The sequence below is a fragment of the Natrix helvetica genome, assembly GCF_964273705.1.
Source record: "Natrix helvetica genome assembly, chromosome: W".
Classification (NCBI taxonomy): domain Eukaryota; kingdom Metazoa; phylum Chordata; class Lepidosauria; order Squamata; family Natricidae; genus Natrix; species Natrix helvetica.
Genome location: NC_138555.1, coordinates 80,611,275 through 80,619,755, shown reverse-complemented (window position 1 = coordinate 80,619,755; position 8,481 = coordinate 80,611,275). Strand labels below are relative to the sequence as shown.

Sequence of the window (8,481 nt, the reverse complement as noted above, 5' to 3'; positions counted from 1 at the left end):
ATATATATATGTGTGTGTGTGTGTGTGTGTGTGTGTGTGTGTGTGTGTGTGTGTGTTGTATTTGTACTGATAAATAAATAAAGGGAGACTAGTATAGATCTATTTCGAGCTAATTAGCTCTCATCAGCTAGCCATACCGTTACTGGGATTTGAACCCGGGCTGTATATATCTTAGGCAGGAGTTTTAGCCACTAAGCCACGGGCTCACTTCCTTATCAGTTGAGCCAGGGAAATAGGTATGTATTTGTGTTACAACCCCTGGTATATATATTTGGACCCATATTAAGAAAATTGACCTGCCAAAGTCTTACAAGCAAGCTTTGATTTCTGAATAGGAGATTGTAGCCCACAGAATATAAAAGAAACATTCACCCTGGCAAACTCCTAAAACTACTAAATTCTACACATCTCCAAGTAATGAATTGCATTTTGCTTAAGTCAATCTAATGAAAACTGAATGGATTGTCTCACCTACCATGTTGATTGGAAATTTTTCCGTCTGGGCATGAAGCGCAGTCATAGCAACAGAATTGTTTTCCTTCTATCCCTGTCTTCCAGTATCCGGGAGAACAACGGTTGTTACACAGAGAAATTGGAAGGACCTGGTCATATATATATGAAAAAAAAGAGATTCTAATTATTCTCCTTCATGCCAGGAAAGGGTTTTAATGACCGGTTTAAAGAATGGCGGGGTGAATAAATAAATGTGCGTGATCTTATGGAAACAAATGTGACTTCCATGATTTCAAATGGAAATGTAGCTCAGATATGAAAATTTGGCGTTTACATTCTAATGTCATTTTGTCAGGTTGGTAAATTCTTGACCAGGGTCACCATTTGTATGATAACCCAGGATTGCCCCGGTATTTATTTATAGGGAGAAAATGTCCAGACCAAATGTTGTATTTTCCCCCTTACCAGAGGGAGCCCCATTGTGGAGTACTGTGAAGCCGTTACCATGGCAACTCCACTGTGCTGTACAGTGGAAACCATTTTATGGCAGTACAATATAAGCCATTTTAAGGCACAACAAGCTGTATCTTAACAGAACGCACACCCCAAGGGGTGTTGGGGGGCGTCTTACCCACACAGTATTTGTTTCCAGAGAGTAAATCATCTGTGTACCAAGTTTAGTTGAAATTGCTCAAGGCGTTCCATAGTTATGCTGGAACACGCACAAACAGCCATTTTTATATGCTGTGTATAGATATCTGGGTTTTTTTTTTCTTTCTTTTAAAAAGAGACTGAAAGAAAATATGTACAAAGAGACTATGTTCAATAAAGGCAAAGACATCTTCATGGTGTCATAATGGATCAATTGATCATTGCAATCCAAATACGGAATGTTTTCTCATTGTATGTCAGTTTTGTAAATGCTTAAGTATGGAGAGTATTTTCTTTTTCAGAATAAGCCATTCTTCTTTCAAAAACAGAAGTTACTGTAGGTTTATAAATTATATAGATTTATACAGAGACAATGTTCAATATGGCTTTACGGACAAAGGCATCTTCATGGAATCATAATGGATCACAATACGCTCCATGAAATGGGTCCATACCTGGTTAAAAGCAGAATGCCAGGTAATCCTATCTTCATCAATGTATAATTCTTTCCCTTTTGGAGCCCTGGGATCTAAGACTCCAACTCTAACTCTCTGAAAGGATCTGTTTGGGAAAGTGATCAAGTTGGTGATGTCGAATCCACCTGTTGCTTCCCCTTTCTCATTCAGGAACACTCTCTCCCCGGCTGAATTGTTAAAAGAAACGCCTTGAAGAAACGAATGGAGCTACTTGAAAGGGAATGAAAAACAGACCCAATTGAAAGGATAATAATGGCGAACAAACCATCGCATTCAAATTTCTTTCAGTCATTTCTCCGACCTTCCCGTAATAATGCTCAAATAAGTACATTCAGAAAATTGATAATCTGTATTGCATGAAAATGTATTGGTTCACTCTATTATTAATCTGATCTTATTTTAAGGAAAATTAGGAAGTAGTGTCAATCAATGAAAGCAAAATGAAAACAGGCTATTTTGTATATAATTTCTATTCACTGTTTAAAGAATTAATCAAACCTACGGCATAAATAATCTTATCCACCACTTTTCCTTCTTCATTGGTACAGAGCTATTTCAGAGCTGTGGGATCTGACACATTTCATTAAGCCAGATTTTAGAATTTGAGATTTAAGTGAGGGAGGGAGGGAGGGAGGGAGAGAGAGAGAGAGAGAGAGAGAGAGAGAGAGAGAGAAACAGACAGACAGATAGAGACAGAGACAGAGAGAGAGAGCGAGAGAGGGAGAGAGAGAGAGAGAGAGAGAGAGGAAGACATAGAGCAAGAGACAGACAGACAGACAGACAGACAGACAGACATAGAGAGACTGAGACAAACACATACACACAGAAAGAGATACAGAGACAGAGAGACAGACAGATAGAGACAGACAGGTGTGCACACACACACACACACACAGGGAGAGATTCATATTCTCAACACTGAAAACATTTCTGAGCTAAGTAGAAGTATCTTGGGGATTTTTTATTCATGGAAAGGAGATTGAAAAATAATATTAAATGATTGTATAAAGCAGTGTTTCCTTCGACCATCTTTTATTATGCAAACTATGATGATTTTCTACATAATTTGGACTGATACCTAACATCTGCCAATCTGTACATGTGGACAGTCAGGGGTCTCTTTATCCATTATTGTTTTCTTTTTGTAATGATACAAAAATTACATTGACTAGACTGAAATTTGCAAAGACAACTCTTACGTTACTAACTTTGCTCCCCCCCAGTTTCTGTCTTGATCGGTCGCCCTGGCAAACAAGCCATATTACACTATGATGAGAAAGGCTATTCATGGAAAGAAAAAAATGGGTATGGCAGACAGACCTTACCTGCCAAGGCTGTAGGTTTGAGAATTCAAATATTTTTATTCTTCTGTGGGGGGCTCTAGATCTCATCACCTCATGCAGAGTATGTGCCACTGCATAAACTGCATTGTAGATACTGTAGCTTTGGCCAACCATCCGCAACTCAAACAGAGGAGTAGGCAGATTCTCCAATTTCTCTTCTCCACTGCAAATTCCATTGGACATTGAGGATGAGTCTTCATTGGAAAGTGAGCAGTCGAACAAGTGCTCCCAAACTTCTTGAAGGAATCCATCTTTGTGGGTTGAAGGTTTGAGGACTTGAAGAAATTCTTTGAAGCCATGGACCTCTCGTGAGTGCACGGTAAAGGAAAGAGACCCATGGTACAACTGGAGATCCCAACCCCTTTGAAATCCTGTCAGTATGAAATCAATCGGGAACATCAGGATCCAAACCTTTCCAAATGACGCAATCTCACTGTTTTCATGATCACGTAGAAACACAACCGTTCTGAGCCAGAGAATCATGAATGATTCGCCGTAGACAAGAAAAACATGGGCTTTCCGATCTACCAGTTTATGAGAAATAATCGAGATTAGGTCAAAGAGTTCTGAAAGTTCATCAAAGGGGGCTTGCTGTGGAATCTTTTGCGCGAAAGCCAAACAGATCCCGTTTTGGGAAAGCAGCGGTTGCATTTTCTGCAAGAAATGTTCTGCCTGGTTCTTATCAAAAGTGAAGACGCCAATCCACCTCCATCCAAAATGGAGAAGAAGTCGGATAACTCCGAAGTACTGATGGTCCTCATTTGGCACCATGCAATAAAGGGAAGATAATTTGGTAGCCTCAAACTCTTCTTTGGCAAAGGAGCCATAGGTTAACTGAACAAATAAGAGGCAGCCATTCATAAGCAGGAAAAAAAAATATGGAAATTGAATCAACTCTAATGGGTTCTAATTCCTGTTTGTGCAACTGGGTTGGACTAGATTAGATTAGATTTAGATTAGATTAACAGAGTTGGAAGGGACCTTGTAGATTATCTAGTCTAACTCCCCACCCAAGCAGGACCCTACACTATTTCTGACAAATGACAGTCCAATCTCTTCTTGAAAGCCTCCAGTGATGAAGCTCCCACAACCTCTGAAGGCAACTTCCATTCCATTAGTTGATTGTTCTCATTGTCAGAAAATTTTTCCTTATCTCCAGGTTGAATCTCTCCTGGATCAGTTTCCAGCCATTATTCCTTGTCTGGCCTTCAGGTACCTTGGAAAATAGCTTGACCCTCTCCTCTCTGTGGCAGCCCCTCAAATATTGGAACACTGCTTTCGTGTTTCCCCTGGTCCTTCTCTTCACTCGACTAGCCATGCCCAGTTCCTGCAACCATTCTTCATGATCCCTTCCCACTCTATTACTCTCTTATTTTCTGACTCTATTTGTTTTGTTAATGTTCATTACAAAAGAAGTTAAGTTTCTTTCTTACCCCCCCCCCCCAAATTACCTGTGGGATCTTGAAGAGATTTATACTTTCTGCCATATAGGAAGAAGTAGAGGCATCTAATCCTCCAATGATGGCCATAAGATTCTTCTGGTTATCACATTTGTAATTAGGAAAGAATCCCTGGGATTTGAAAAGGAGGTCCAGAGTGGTGCGATAGGTCATCCTGGAATTGTAGTAACTGTCACAGATCTGGAACCCAAGAGTGATGTTATGTAACATCTGGGAGTCTTCATTGATCTCCTTCACAGCGAAAGCCAAGGCGAGGATGTTTTGATAGAATTTGGTTATGACACTGCCAATAGTTAAATCCCCCCATTGAAGAAGTTGTTTTGAAATTCTTATAATGTGGCATCATTTTTTCAATATATAACAAAGGTTTCTATCTCTGATGCAAGTAGGAAGATGATAAGTACAATGTGCTAATGTATTGTAATCATTTGTACAGTGTGTTTTCATGGTTTGAAATAAATATGCCCAACAGCAAAAGTGTAATAATGTTTTCTAAGCTACATTGACTTTCTATCAGTTTAGCATGAAGCAAAATATGAACAGATTCAGCCGCTATCATTTATTTACTGCTTTAATTTTTTTTAATTAACTTCAACTCATTAAATATTCTTCAAAAAAACTTCAATAAGTCTTTTTGGAGATTTAATGTACAAATCAAAAAAGCTTGAAGACTTTAAAGTATTTTTATGAGAAAAACTTTAAGTTAATGTAAACAAAAGTATTTCTTCAGCCTATTATGATCCATACTCTTTATACTTTACATAAATGACTTTTGCGATCATATCATAAGCAACTGCGTTCTCTTTGCTGGTGATGTAAAACTATTAAAAAACCCCGATAATGCTGCTACTGTACAAAGAGACCTTGACTATGGTTAAACAATTGGCAATGCCAAATCTCAACCAACAAATGCTCTGTCTTAGACATTGGCCCAAAAAAAAAAATCAGAACACCAAATACAAGCTGGGCTGATACGACCAAGTAGATGACCCTCACTCTGTCAAGGGCCTAGGAGTACTCATCTCAAATGATCTAGGTGCCAAAACTCACTGTAACAGCATTGCCAAAAGGCATTAAGAGTCGTTAATCTAATCTTGCAAAGCTTCTCCACCAGTAATATTGCGTTGCAAACTAGGGCATACAAAAACTTTTGCTAGATGTATTCTTGAATACAGCTCATCTGTCTGGAATCCTCACTGCATAACAAATGTTAATACAATCAAGCGAGTCCAGAGACTCTTTCGTGAGAAGAGTCCTCCACTCCTCTGCTCGCAACAGAAGACCTTATACCACCAAGCTTGAAATTTTGGGCTTTGACAACTTAGAACTATGCCACTTTCGGTCTGACCTGAGAGTAGTACACAAAATTATCTGCTACAATGTCCTACCTGTCAATGAGTACTTCAGCTTCAACAATACACGAGCACACAATAGATACAAACTTAAGGTAGACTGCTCCAAACTCAATTGCAGAAAAGATGACTTCAGCAACAGAGTGGTCAATGCCTGGAATGCACTGTCTGACTCTGTGGTTTCATCCCCAAATCCCCATAACATTAACCTTAAACTATCTACTGTTGACTCCCCCCATTTCTAAGAGGTCTGTACCCCCCATTTCTAAGAGGTCTGTACCCCCCATTTCTAAGAGGTGCATAAGCGCACCAAAGTGCCTTCCGTCCCTGTCCTTCTGTCCCCGCTGATTCGTATCCATTTCCTGTATTCATAATCATGTTTATATTTATATCTGTTCTCTTACACATACTGGACAAAATAAATAAAATAAAATAAAATAAGTAAACAACCAACTAGATGTACTGAAAAGACAAAGAAGGCTTAGATTAGATCCAATATGTCCATTATGCTGAAACAAGCTTTTACTCATATAACAAGTATTTAGGCAGCTGGCTAAGACTGGGGAACACACCCGAAGAAAAAAAGTATTCTTACAGTGGTAACTGATAAGGTTTTAGAGAAGGATGCTCCTTAAATTCAATTTCATTAGAGTTATAAAAAATTTGAGACATCATCCCACCAATGATGAGGTCCCCTGGCTGGAACCATTCATGTGGAACAGGGAAAGCTTCACTTGCAAGGCATTTTAAAGTAGCTACTCTGTGCACCAAGAACAAAAGAAGGAACATTTCCACTCTATTGTTATATTTGGATCGATCAGTCAAACAGACGTTTTGGTAGATAAGGCAGAAGGAAGAGAATCTATGGAAATGAACTTCATAGAGTGACCCCTATGTGACTCTCGCATATTTATGCCAATTGTTTCTCAATTCCTATTCTCTTCTGCAAAGGACCTTTGATGTCTTGACCAACGTAGATAATAAACTGATTTCAGTTATTTATAAAGGATATAATTACCTTTGGAACATTGGCAAGCTGGCAATTTGTCTTTGCATAGTTGATCAACATCTTTCTCTCTTTTGGGTCAACTAATAACCATCACCTAACTGATAGTTAACCTGTTTTGAAACTACTTGGAGAAGTAGAATTGGGAAGATATATATTTTTTTCACTTTCCTATAGTTCTTCAAATGTATTCGGTAAAAATCATATTCTACTGTACAACAGTACAGTAGAAGCCATTTTGCAGCACAACAGACTGTATCTATTATTATTGTTGTATGCATTTGACGATTGTTACCTCCTCCATGTATATGTACGTGTATGTGTTTATGTGTATGTGTGTATGTATTGTATGTATATGTATATTTGTATGGGTTTTTTATTGTACGCGGCCCCGAGTCCTTTTGGAGAGGGAGCGGCTAACAAATTAAATTTATTCTATTCTATTCTATTCTATCTTAAGTCCTCAACGTATGCCCATGATGGAGGCTGGAATTTATGTGGTTAAGTGAAAAACATGTGAAGTGAGTTTTGCCCCATTTTATGGCTCATCTTGGCCACATTTGTTAAGTGAATCGCCACCATTGTTAAATGAGTTAAACGGTTGTTCAGTGAATCTGGCTTTCTCATTGACTTCCCTTCTCAGAAGTCGCAAAAGATAATCAGATGGGATTATCTGGGACACTGCAGCAGTCATACATATGAGCCAGTGGTAGCTACCCAGGGGTGGGTTCAGGCTGCTGCTACTGTGGGTTGCCTCCGGGATATGCATGCGCAGTACTAAAAAAATGATTCTGGACATGCGCAGAAGCCAAAAACAAGATGACCTCTAGCACCACTGAGAGAACCCAGTTTGGGAGCGTGGCAGGGCCTGGGTTGCTGCTGGTTCCAGTGACCCATGCCACCAAGTTACCACCTATTCAGCCAAACTGGTCCGAACTGGTAGGAACCACCTCTGTTCCTACCACTAAGTGCTGGTTTGGCAGCCTGGGTCACTGGAAACAGCAGTGACCCATCCCTGCCAAGCACCTGAACCGGTTCTCCTGGCGGCACCATCTTGGGGTTTTTTTTTTGTTTTTTTTTTGCTTCTGCACATGCGCAGGGCAATTTTTTTTTATTTAGAGATTGCTGGAAACCCACCCTTGATATGAACCAGTTGTCAAGTGACTGAATGTAAATCGTGTGATCATGCCAGTGATGCAATGGTCATACGTGCGAAAAGGGGGGATAAGTCATTTTTTCAACACCATTGTAACTTTGAATGGTCGCGAAATGTGTTGTTGTAAGTCACAGACTATCTATAAATATATAACTGTATGTGTGTGTATGTGTTACCTCCCCCTCGCTCTCTCTCCCTCTCTCTCCCTTTCTCTCTCTCTGTCTCTCTCTGTCTGTCTCTCTCTCTCTCCACCTCTCCCCCTCCCCCTCTCTGTCTCTCTGTCTCTGTCTCTCTCTCCCTCTCTGTCTGTCTCTCTGTCTCTGTGTGTGTGTGTGTGTGGCTCCCCACTCCCCCCTCTCTCTGTCTCTGTCTCTCTCTCTCCCCCCTCTGTCTCTCTCTCTCTCTCTCTCTCTCTCTCTCTCCCATCTCTCTGTATCTCTCTCTCTGTATCTCTCCCTCTCCCCCCCTCTCTCTCTTCCGGTCTAGGCCAGACCCATGTGGGATGATCAAAAAGTCAGGATGCTCATGTTTCTGTGCCAATACAGAGCTTTATTCCCGCTACAGGCTAGGACGTCAGCACAGAG

General features: G+C 40.1%; 1 protein-coding gene across 1 annotated transcript in view; it reads right to left on the bottom strand.

The window, feature by feature from the left end:
- Positions 1-531, bottom strand: part of LOC309400314 (vomeronasal type-2 receptor 26-like) — a gene marked incomplete at its 3' end in the record, with an annotated part of 5,714 nt that extends 5,183 nt beyond the window's left edge. Inside the window, exon 1 of the mRNA XM_081968729.1 lies at positions 476-531. The remainder of the gene's footprint in view (positions 1-475) is intronic.
- Positions 532-8,481: the final 7,950 nt, after the last annotated feature.